This window comes from Hyperoodon ampullatus (assembly GCF_949752795.1).
Source record: "Hyperoodon ampullatus genome assembly, chromosome: 14".
Lineage (NCBI taxonomy): Eukaryota > Metazoa > Chordata > Mammalia > Artiodactyla > Ziphiidae > Hyperoodon > Hyperoodon ampullatus.
Window position 1 is genome coordinate 63,765,524 of NC_136927.1, and position 10,984 is coordinate 63,776,507.

Consider the following 10,984-nt stretch of genomic DNA (forward strand, 5'->3'; position numbering starts at 1 on the left):
AGTCACTTTGCTGTACAGCAGAAATTAACACTGTAAATCAACTCTACTTCAATAAAAAAATAAGAAAAAAAAGTCAAAAAAAAAAAAAAAAAAAAGAGGCAACCTGAGTTCACAATTAAACACGCCATCGCTCACTGGGTGCCAAGCTGTCCACCTGCCCTGGATCACATTTTCCCATCTGTGAGACAGCGGGGTGGAACCAGATCATGTCAGATGTCCTGTCTGAGAAGCTGCTCCTGCCCTGCCCCTCACCCCTCACTGGTCCTCCTCCCAGGGCTGCCACACTTAGAATCAGGACTTGACCACAGTAGCTTGAAAATTCATGACTTGCCTGGATGTTGGGTCTGGACGTTCTCAGAAGTTCTTTCCACCTCAACAAGAATCTGATGGCAACGTTTGCTGCCAGATTCCACCTTCTCAGCCTGCAGTTGGTGGTCCGGAGGCATCAGTTAGTGTGGGAAACGTAGAGTGGACATTATGCTCTTCTCGTCAACCGCCTCAGGGGCTTCTCACCCCAGGAATAGGTGAGGGGAGCTGGCACATCCGAGCCTCCAGCTCTGGCAGGCCTGAAGCTACTTCTCGGGCAGTGTCTGGGGCTCCTCTGAGAAATAGCTGCTTAATCCTACTAGATGTGGGCTTTGTGCCGGGCCTGTGGGATGCACTGTTCAGTAATGCCCAGTCCCTTTCCTGCTCTCTGGAGGTTCTCAGGCTGGAGAGAGAAGCGACCGTATCAGGATTCCTTTGCTACAAGCTACAGAAGATTCAACTGATGTAAGCAGTAAAGACATTTACTTATCCATTCAAAACTTATTTATTGAGCACCTCCTGTTGCCAGGCACTGTTCAAGGCACTGGGAGTGTATGCAACAGACCAAGGCCCTGCCCTCAAGATGTTTATATTCTAATAATCTCAGGGCAAGAAGTCTTAGGTTGGGGACTTCCCTGGAGGTCCAGTGGTTGACTCTGTGCTTCCACTGCAGGGGGCATGGGTTCGATCCCTGGTTGGGGAACCAACATCCCACGTGCCATGCAGTGTGGCCTCACACACACACAAAGTCTTATGTTGGCCGGGGGTTTGGATGGGGGTGGTGGGGGCATGGGGGGGTCTGGATTTGTAGCAGTGGCTCAACCGTGTCCTCAAGAACCAGGTTCTTTGTATCCTTCTGCTTTGCTCCCCATGAACATTAGCTTTTCCTTATCTGGCTTTGCTGCCTCTTGGTCATGAGATGGTCCCTTATCACACACCTGGGGTCTAGAAGCAGGAGGATCAGCACTAGCCAGATTTTCTTTCACCTCCGCCCAGGTTAGCAGGAGGCAAACCTTTCCCAGAAGACTCTACACAAACTACCCCTGTGTCTCATGGGCCATAATTGTCACATGGCCACTTCTTGCTGCAAAGGTATCTGGGAAAGTGGGGACCAGACAAAGGGGTCCAATCAGGATCCTTCACTCGGGGTGCAGTTGGGGGCCTCCCTTCCCAGAGCCCATTACTGCCCGCTTGATATCTGGACTAAAGTGGGTTTCTCCAGAAACCCAGGAAGGAAGAAGAGGGGATGGTTGCTGAGTAAGTGGCATCAAGTATCCGCCTTGGAGGCAGACACCTAAAACCAGACAGACGGGAGATTACGTGCTTCAGTTTCTTCTAAAAAGCAGATTGGATCCTGACGGGTTCCTTTCAAACCCCTCAATCTGCCTCCACCCTCTCCTCTTCTGTGGTTGGAAAACTAAACGTATATTGGAATTACCCAGGGAACTTGTTAAAAATTCAGTCTCCTGGGCCCCATCCCCAGAGGTGGGTGGGGACCCAAGAATTTGCGTTTTAACAAACGCCTTGGGTGATTCTGATGTAGGTGGGCTGGGGCTACACTTTGGAGCACTCAAGTGGACGAGATAAGGCAGGATGGCTTACGTGGCCCCTCCGTGACCTGCCCCCGTTTCACCTCCCCCTGTGTCTCCCCTTTATGCAGGCTCCAGCCCCTGGGCCTTCCTCTGCACACAGCCCGCCTCATCCTGCGCGGGCTTGCTGCTTTCTCTGCTCCTCCCGCCCCCCACCCCACCCCGGCTCTTGTGATTCCCCACTCACTCCCCAGACAGTGAGGTCACTGCATTTCCTGCCTCCTGGATCTCCTTGGCACAGGTCAGGTACTCAAAGGCGTTTGTGTGAATGATGTGTGTGGTCAGAGAGGACTGCCTAGCCAGGACGGAGTGGAATTTGCACTTGGGCTTGTGTGCCTGGGAGGCATGGGGAGTTCTAGACCCAGGGGAGCTTGTGAAGGGAGACGAGGGATCAGGGAGCCGAGGGGCTGCCTCGGGAGGATTTGACTCCGGGAAGGGCTTGCTTGGGAAGAGGTGGGAGGTAGAAGTGGAGAGGTTGGGGCTGGACTGGGATCTTGAGTGTCTGAGAGTAAGGAGTCTACGCAGCCCTTAAGAATCAGGCAGGGAAGGGAGAAAGGAAGGAGGGCAGGGAGGGCAGGGGAAAAGGAGGAAAGAAAATCAGTTGCTCAGGCAATGATTTGGGGGCCAGAGGAGGGGTAGAGAAGAAGCTTTCTAGGCTGCCTCCCATTTCCCTTAGTGAAGTGAGTGTGGCAGTTTTAGAAGCAGCGGTACTGTGGAGTAAAATTCTGGACACTGGGTGGGTGTGTGGACAGACCACCGCAGCAGCAGGCCAAGGTATATAGATGCCAAGAGGACAGGGCTCTGGAGTCCGGCACACAAGCTTCAGCTCCTGCCCTTGTAGTGCCCAGGGACTGTGTGAGCCTGGAGAGGTGACCTCACGCCTCGGCCTCAGTTTTTCTCATCTGTAAAATGCGGGTCATAACACACCTGCCTGTATTAGTTTCCTAGGGCTGGTGTAACAAATGACCACAAGCTAGGTGCCTTAAAACAATAGAAATTTATTCTCTTACAGTTCAAGAGGTCAGAAGTACAAAATCGAGGTATCAGCAGGGCCACGCTTCCTCCAGAGGCCTAGGGAGGCTCCTTCCTCATCTCTTCCACCTTCAGATAGCTCCTAGCATTCCTTGGCTTATAGCTGCATCACTCTAATCTCTGCCTCCATCTTCACATGGCCTTCTTCCCTGTCTCTGTGTGTCCTTTTCTGTCACTCACAAGGACACTTGTCATCACGTTAGGGTCCACCCTAATTCAATGTGATCTCATCTTGACCCTTAACTACATCTGCAAAGACCCTATTTCCAAATGAAGTCACATTGTGACGTTCCATGTGGACATTAATTTAGGGGACACTATTCAACCCACTGTGCTGCCTCATACAGCTGTGAGATCATAGCCTGTAAAGCACCTAGCAGGGTTTTGGAAGTTCTGTGAGGTATTACAAGCCCCATTTGCTAGATGTGAAAACCAAGGCTTAGAGAAGCTTTGGGTTCCACCGCTAATAAGTGACAAAGAGAAGAAGCTAATGAATTTCTTGTGCTATGAAGGCCATTCATTCAACAGCTGTATTTTGGGCACCTTTGTGCCGGCTGTCATAAAGCTCTTGGTGGGAAAATTAGACAGGCCATCGCCATCCTCCTCTTCATCATCATTGCCAGCACAGGCTGGATAATCAATGCAGTGAAACCAATTGAGAAGAGGGCACCTGACCCAGGAGGGCTTGTGGGAGGAAGCACTCTCTCAGCCAAGATTGAGGGGTGCTAAGGACTCAGCAAGGGAAAAGTTGTGAAAGACAGAGAGCCAGGAGGATAGTTTTCAAGAGCATGTGCAAAGGCCTGGAGGCCACCTTGGGCTTGCTTGTGGGTCTGAGTGGGACAATGACACAGAATCAATAGACTTTTGGTAAGTATTTATGAAATGAATTACAGATGAGGAAACTGAGGTGCCAAGGCACTTCAAGTCCTATAGCAAGTACAGGCAGAGCTAAAAGACATGAACTTGACTTGAGTCCCTGTCTCCCCATCCAGGTCTCTTCCTGTCTGCCCTGGGTACCCACCTTGCAGAAACAGCTTCCTTCCTTCCTGCTAAGCTGCATCCTGGCCTTACCCAATAAACAGAGGAAGCAGGTGGAGCTGGGCTAGAAGCATAAATCTTTGGGTCCCGCAGCCCAGACTCTGCACCCATTCCAGGCTAGATTTCTGTGAGGCTCATGCTGAACTGGACCCAAATTCCCACCGGGCAACTTAGGCTGCAGTAGGGGAAAGCAGACGTGTGTTCTCCTGCTCACAGTGATGTTACTTGCCTGGACTTTCTGGTTTTCAACAAGAATAACAGTCTCAAAAGAATGGCAAACATTAAGGGAGCATTTACTAAGACCAGGTGCTTAATCTGCTTCATCTCATTTAATCCACACAAGAACTGTTTCAGGGCTGGACCACTCATTGTCCTATTCTACAGCTGAGAAAATAGGCTCAGAGGGATAAAGTGACTGGCCCAAGGTCACAGAGCTGGAGAGCCGCGGAGCCACAAGAGTCCAGACCCCAAGCCCTTCTCTGCCATGTTGGTGGGGGAGAGGTAGGTTCGCAGGGACTCCCCTGTCTCCTTTAGAAGGTGCCACTCTGAATGTGACCAAGTGCTGAGGTCCAAAGAGGAGGCCAACTCTCTCGGAAATCTTCCTACTGAGAGTAGAAAGGCCATAGGCAACAGGATCTAGAATCATCCAGGTGACCTGGAATGGAGCTGTGGGGTCAGAATCATACAAGTGGACTTGGGCTGCAAGCTCCTTCCACAAGGGGCTTTGAAGATGGGACTCTTTTGGGGCTGGCTTGCCCTTCCCACCCCGAGGCCCCACCTCTTTTCCCCCAAACCATCTCACAGTACTACCTCTGTTTCCTTCTCTTCCTCCTCCACTTGGGCAGCTATGGGGGGGCGGGGACACTTGTGTCCCTTGCAGAAAGTGTGGACAGGGATCCCATAGTATATTCGATGGCACTTCCCCTTATCTATTGCTTCACAATAAACCACCCTGAAACTTAGTTGTGAAAAGCAACTGTTTCATTATGTTCACGGATTCTGTGGTCAGAAATACAGGAAGGGCCCAATGGGGATGACTTGTCTCTGTTCCATGGTAACTGGGGCTTCACCTGCAAAGCCCCGGAGGCTGGTGACGTCAACAGCTGGACTGTCTGGAGGCCTCTTCAGTGGCATGGTATGTGTGGCTTCTCCATGCGGCCCGAGCCTCCTCACAGCATGCAGGCCTCAATGTAGTCCGAGCTCAGGGCTCTAAGAGTAGTTGTCCTGTGGAGGTGCCTCACCTTTATGACCTAGTCTTGGAAGTCATGCGGAGTCAGGTCACTGTGTTTTACTGGTTACAAATGAATTGCAGGCCCACCCAGGTTCAAGGGGAGGGGAACTCCACCATCCAGTGAGGGCAGGCTTAGTTCTAAAAGAGCATGAGGGAGGGAGGGATAAATTGGGAGCTTGGGATTGACATATACACACTATGATATATAAAATAGATAACTAATAAGGACCTACTGTATAGCACAGGGAACTCTACTCAATACTCTGTAATGGCCTATATGGGAAAAGAACCTAAAAAAAAGAGCGGATATTGTATATATATAACTGATTCACTTTGCTGTACACCTAAAACTAACACAACATTGTAAATAAACTATACTCCAATAAAAATTTTTAAAAAAGAAAAAGAGAAAAATAGAGCACGGGGCACAGGAGATAACATTTGGGCCCTCTTTGGGGGGCACAATCTGCCATGAGAGCTAACACAGAGCACTTAGTATGTGCCAGGTATTGAATTAACTCCTCCGGTCTCTGAATCCCCATCCAGAGAAAATTTTTTTGAGTACATGCCATATCTATATTTATATATCTATATCTATATCTATCTATGTCTGTATCATCTATATCTATATATACACATGCACACACTGAGTGGTATATAGTGTACATAATATATTGTGTGCATAATAAACACACAACCCCTTGAGGTTTTATTTATTGATTTATTATTTATTTGGCTGTGTCCGGTCTTAGCTGTGGCACGCGGGATCTTCGTTGCGGCGCGCCCGCTCTCTAGTTGTGGTGCGTCGGCTTAGTTGCTCCCGCGGCATGTGGGATCTTAGTTCCCTGACCAGGGATCGAACCTGCGTCCCCTGCATCGGAAGGTAGATTCTTTACCACTGGACCACCAGGGAAGTACAACCCCTTGAGGTTTTAAAACGCTGGGATAAGAAGTAAACAATCAGCACTTCCAATGTATTCTTCCTGTCTTCCAAAGTAGTCAAAAGATTTACCTCTGAAATCTGTCCCCTTTCTTCCGCTCCATTTGGTCCAGGACACCACTGAATCTCATCTGGGCAACTTTAACAGTTAGCTCTCTGATGTCTCTGCCACCCACCTTGCCCGACCCCCACTAATCCTTTCTTTATAGTAGCCAGAGCCAATGTGATCTTTCTAAAAAGCCGTCAAGGGGCTTCCCTGGTGGCGCAGTGGTTGGGAGTCCGCCTGCCGATGCAGGGGACACGGGTTCGTGCCCCGGTCCGGGAGGATCCCACATGCCGCGGAGCGGCTGGGCCCGTGAGCCATGGCCGCTGAGCCTGCGCGTCCGGAGCCTGTCCTCCGCAACGGGAGAGGCCACAACAGTGAGAGGCCCGCGTACCACAAAAAAAAAAAAAAAAAAAAAAAAAAGCCGTCACTCCTGTGGCTTCCGCTGCCCTCTGGACGGAGTCACAGCCTGCACATTCTAGGAGTGCTCTGGCAGGCCCCTGCCTGCTTTTCCAGCTTCCTCGAGTCTCACTCTTTCAGCAGCGTTCCTCACGCTGGCGTTGGCAGAACATCTCATCAGAGATTCATCAGAATCTCCCAGGACCGATTCCATATGCCGGCTCCCGCGTGGGTCAGAATGTCTTGGGGAGTGGGGCTCTGGAAATTGCATTTTAAACATGCTTCCAAGTGATTATCTTTTTCATTAAAGTCTGAGAATCCCACTTAGCCTGTGAGGTAATCTCTTCTAATGTAACACCCTCACTCCCATTCTGCAGGTGAGGAAACTGAGGCCTAGAAAGAATGACTTTCCCATGGCCTCAGCGTTCATGTTAGGGAACTGAAGGGTTAACTCGTCAGACTTCAGGGCGAATGTGCACGGAGAATCTCCAGGGGGCGTTTTCCAAACTTCTCGATCAGGGTGTAGTTTCCACCGAACACTTTTTGGGAAACGTTGCTACCACGCCATCCAGTAAGCGGTGTGATGCTGTGGTCCAGCGCAGGAGCCCCGGCCCCCAAAGAGAGTGTGGTCCTTCCCTCCCCTTCCTCCCGGGTTTGAGGGACCGACGCTGCCGCGCTCCCGGGTGCCTGCAGGTGGCGCCATCTCCCAGGAAGTGAGGCACCGCGCTCCGCTGGAACCTCTGGGAGGGGATGGGCTCTTCCCGGGTGGTCTGCGCCCTTGGAGGGAAGGGCGAGAGGAGCTGGGGTGGGGGAGGTGGGATGAGCATGGGCTTAGAATCCCCCCCCCCACCCCAGCCATCCCCACCTGCCTGCTTTCTGGGGTCTGATGAGAGAATCGGACGCGGGGATACTGGGGTTGGTGGGTGGGTGGGGGCATGATAACCACAACCGTCGTAATAATAATAGTCATTATCTACTGAGCCCCAGGGACCGGGCGGGCGAGGAGGTGCGGCAGGCGTGCGCTGCTCCCTCGTCCTCTAGGAGGTCGCTCTGTTGGTCCCTGCCCTCGCCCAGGAGTCCTGTAAAGGAGGTCAGCCCTATGAGTGACACCTCCTCCTTGGGCTTGGCCTCCACGTGGGAAGGCGGGGACGGGTCCCAGGCCCAGGACTTCAGTTCTTGAACTGAAGCTGGACCCGCACACTCCCACCTCAGGCGAATTAACTTTTTCAACCCCACAAACCCGGTTTCCTCTGCCTCTCCTTCCTGTGAAGCTTGTGGACCCTCTGTGGAGGGCCCCAGCCTTCCTGCCCTGGCCCTCCAGCTTCAGGAGACTCTGGAATAAGGGGTGCCCAGAAACTATATTTTTAGCACACTACCAACGTGGGCCTTGGACACACTCTGGGAAATGCTGATGAAGAAATGTCTTCGAAAAAATAAGACTCTGATTTGTAATGTTTGCTGATTTCCATGGTGTAAATACTCCCACCAAGGCCAATTTCAAGCTACCAACAAGACAACAAAATTCCTCAAAATTGAAAAATTGGCTCTCCGAGATGGTACAAGCCCGCTCCAGCATACCAGTGCAAAAAGGTTTATGACTCTGAGTGTTTAAGAAAGATCCTTTCTCTGCTTTGGTCAGGACCCTCTATGTAATTTGCAGGGGCCATGCAACATGAAAATACGGGGCTCCTTGTTCAAACATTATTAACAATTTCAAGACAGTGACAGCAGAGTATTAAACCAAGTGTGGGGCCCTTCTGGGTGAGGGCCCTGTGCGGTTGCACAGGTTGCACACCAACGAAGATGCCCTGGCTCTGGTCCAGGCCACCAGCATCGCTTGCTTGTCGCTGCCTCCTCACTGGCTTCCCTGTCTCCCTGATCCCCTACGAACCATTCTCCACTCAGCTGCCAGGTGTTGTAGCTCCCCTGCCTGCCTCTTATCCTTAAGAGTGGGGAGGCCCTTCTGCCTGGCCTGCTTCTCCCACCCCTGGCTCCCCAGCTCCATATTCTCATAACTCCACACAAGTCCCGCCTCACTCTCATCACCTTAGAGGCATTACATTTACTTGTCTGATGTCTGTCTCTCCCTCCATACCCTAAGTTCCATGAGGGCAGAGGCCATTGTATTCTTGTGCTCAGCACCACTGTGTGCGTGCACTTAGTAGGTCTCCATACTTGCTAGCTGAATAAATGAATTAATTGATGAAATAATTAATTATTTCATGGTCCAAATAATTATTTGGACGGGGGTTTTCCAATTTTTTTGGTAACAGAATCATTTAGTCCAATGAGGGTAGCCCACTATATGATAAAAGTGTAGCTGGCTGCTTTGCCTGCTGTGGGGCGGTGGGTGGGACCAGAGCCCTGACCTTGGGTCCCACATGGTCATGTCTCTGCAAAACAATGAGAGCTCAATGGATCTGGTTTGGTGACAATATTGCCACTTTCCTTTTCTTCCTACATTTAACCTTAGCCAACCCCTCATGGTTAATGATAAGATCTGTTCATATCAGCCAGACTCTGAACTCTTAGCTGACACATTGGTTATAAATCCAGGTGATGCTCCCATGAAGAGGGGAGAGGAAGTCACTGAGGCTGCCTCTTCTGAGCACCTACTGCACCCTGCCAGGAAAGGTGGGCTGCGTGTCAGCGGGGGGAGCCTGCCTTCTCCCTGTCCCAGGCCATGCAGATCCCTCTTGGCCACCTCTCAGCTCTCAGCACAGCGGCTGGGGTGTCATGAGCAGAGGATTGGGTGTCCCTTGGGGAGGATGCTTAAGGTGAGCACAGGGGCAGGGCCACAGCCCCATCTATCAGGGGACCAGCCTGCCTCGGGCCACTCTGCTGTCATCTTGGCCTCATGTTGGTCATAAAGTGACCTTCCATGGCCAGAGGCTATGTGCTCCCTCTCACTGGTCCCTAAGCTCAATTTAACACCAGCGGGCATTTATTAAGCACTTACTGGGTGCTTGGTGTGCTGCTAAGGGCCTTGTGCATTTTATTTCCATCAGTCCTCACAATAACCCTAGGAGTGGCTGTTATTATGTCCCCCATTTTACAGATGAGAAAATGGAGGCTCAGAGAGGGGGATTGACGTGGCCAAGGTCACACAGTGGGCGAGTCAAACTGTCTACCCACTCTGACCTGGGCCACTGAGCCACAGACTGGCCCTTTAACACCTTCCCCTCCATATGTGTCTTCTCCTGGCTCTTATGAGACACTTGCCATTGGATTTAGGGCCCACTTGGGTAATCGAAGGGGGATATCATCTTAAGATCCTTCATTTAGTTACATCTGCAAAGACCCTTTTCCCAAACAGGGTCATGTTCATAGGTTCTGGGGGTTTGGATGTGGACATATCTTTTGGGGAACCACCCTTCACCCTACTATGGGGTGTGGTCACAGTCCTTACACCTTCACAGATGCCCTGCCAGAGACAAGAAAGTGGGAAGCAGAGTATTCTTCTAAGGACAGTGCCGTGTGCAGTAAGCTCAATAAATGTGAACCCAGGGAATTCCCTGGGGGTCCGGTGGTTAGGACTCCGTACTTTCACTGACGAGGGCCCGGGTTCGATCCCTGATTGGGGAACTAAGATCTCACGTTGGGGAATCAAGGTCCCACAAGTGCGGCGTGGTCCCCCCCCCAAAAAATGTGAACCCAACGAAAGAACTCGAGCACAGGGAGGAAAAAGCCACTGGGAGAGGAGCCTGCCCCTTTGGGCCTTATCTCTGAGAGGGTCAAGCTGGCCCTCTGCAGGCCGGGGCGGAGGTGCACCCTCAGCTCCAAGGCCTGTCTCCGGGCCGAGCCCTGGGCAGGCGGGCATCTCTGCATCTCGTTCTGGCAGATCACTACCCAGAAACATATTTTATCCATAAATGGGCCAATTAAGAAGGCAAATGTTTTCAAACAGGAGGATTTATTGGCATAGAATGTGCCATCTCTCCGAGCGGCAGGAGTGGGTGTGCGTGAGGAGCCATCTGGAGGGGAGATGAGATGTTTATCATATTTATTTAGTTACGAGTTGCTGGTTTGGAACTGGCAGGGCTTCATTAGGTGTGAGCGTGGATCCCTGGGAGGGTGCACAGATTCGGGAGGCTCTGGGAACACACGTGGGCCTGTGTCTGAGCAGACACATATGTCTTTGTGCCTGAGGGCATGTGTCCATGTGCCTGCATGTGTGTGTTCTCATGCACGCTTATGTGTGCACACCCCTTGATCACATTCTTATGTGTGCGTGCACATGTCTCTGGGTGTGCAGAGGGAGGTACACCATGAGTGTAAATGGCCTGCATGCATGCTCTGGTGTACATGTGTGCATGAATGTGCCTGTGTGCTCGTGGGCTTGTGCACTCTTCTTTGCATGTGGATGTGTGTGTGGCCTTGTGTATGCAAACCCTTGTCACAGACCT